Source organism: Triticum dicoccoides, unplaced genomic scaffold, assembly GCF_002162155.2.
Source record: "Triticum dicoccoides isolate Atlit2015 ecotype Zavitan unplaced genomic scaffold, WEW_v2.0 scaffold75828, whole genome shotgun sequence".
Classification (NCBI taxonomy): domain Eukaryota; kingdom Viridiplantae; phylum Streptophyta; class Magnoliopsida; order Poales; family Poaceae; genus Triticum; species Triticum dicoccoides.
In genome coordinates this window covers 14013-14608 of record NW_021297643.1, presented here as the reverse complement: position 1 = coordinate 14608, position 596 = coordinate 14013, and the positions used below count along the sequence as shown (strand labels likewise).

The following is a 596-nucleotide window of genomic DNA, read 5'->3' as shown; positions in this document are numbered from 1 at the left end:
ATAAAATGTGGTAAATATATGCCGCGGCCGTGAGTTTTCTTTTGCACGCCGTGCAAAAAATAATTTAAAAAGGGAATGCAACACGAGGACTTCCGAGGAGGTCACCCATCCTAGTACTACTCTCGCCCACGCACGCTTAACTTCGGAGTTCTGATGGGATCCGGTGCTTTAGTGTTGGTATGATCACATCCGACATGTTACCCCCGTCTTCGTCCCTTATACTTGCCCCTCCCAGCTCCACTACAAAGACAATTGTACTTTGCTTTGCCCGCCGCTACACGCGTGAATAATGACCAACGAGCCCCTCCCAGCTCCACTACAAAGACGATTGTACTTTGCTTTGCCCGCCGCTACAACCGTGAATAATGACCAACGAGCTAAAACTTACCGCAAACATGCAAAATAATAAAACATGGTAAATATATGTCGCGTTCGTGAGTTTTCTTTTGCACGCCGTGCAAAAAAATTTAAAAAGGGAATGCAACACGAGGACTTCCCAGGAGGTCACCCATCCTAGTACTACTCTCGCCCAAGCACGCTTAACTTCAGAGTTCTGATGGGATCCAGTGCTTTAGTGCTGGTATGATCGCATCCGA

The 596-nt window shown here is 47.1% G+C and overlaps 2 non-coding genes across 2 annotated transcripts; both read right to left on the bottom strand.

Annotated features, from left to right (window-relative positions):
• Nucleotides 1-72: 72 nt before the first annotated feature.
• On the bottom strand, nt 73-191 carry LOC119347812. The gene has a single exon (XR_005168550.1). It is a non-coding gene; the product is annotated as a 5S ribosomal RNA (ribosomal RNA).
• Nucleotides 192-475: 284 nt separating this feature from the next.
• Nucleotides 476-594, bottom strand: LOC119347810. Its single transcript, XR_005168548.1, has one exon. It is a non-coding gene; the product is annotated as a 5S ribosomal RNA (ribosomal RNA).
• Between the last annotated feature and the right edge of the window lie 2 nt (nt 595-596).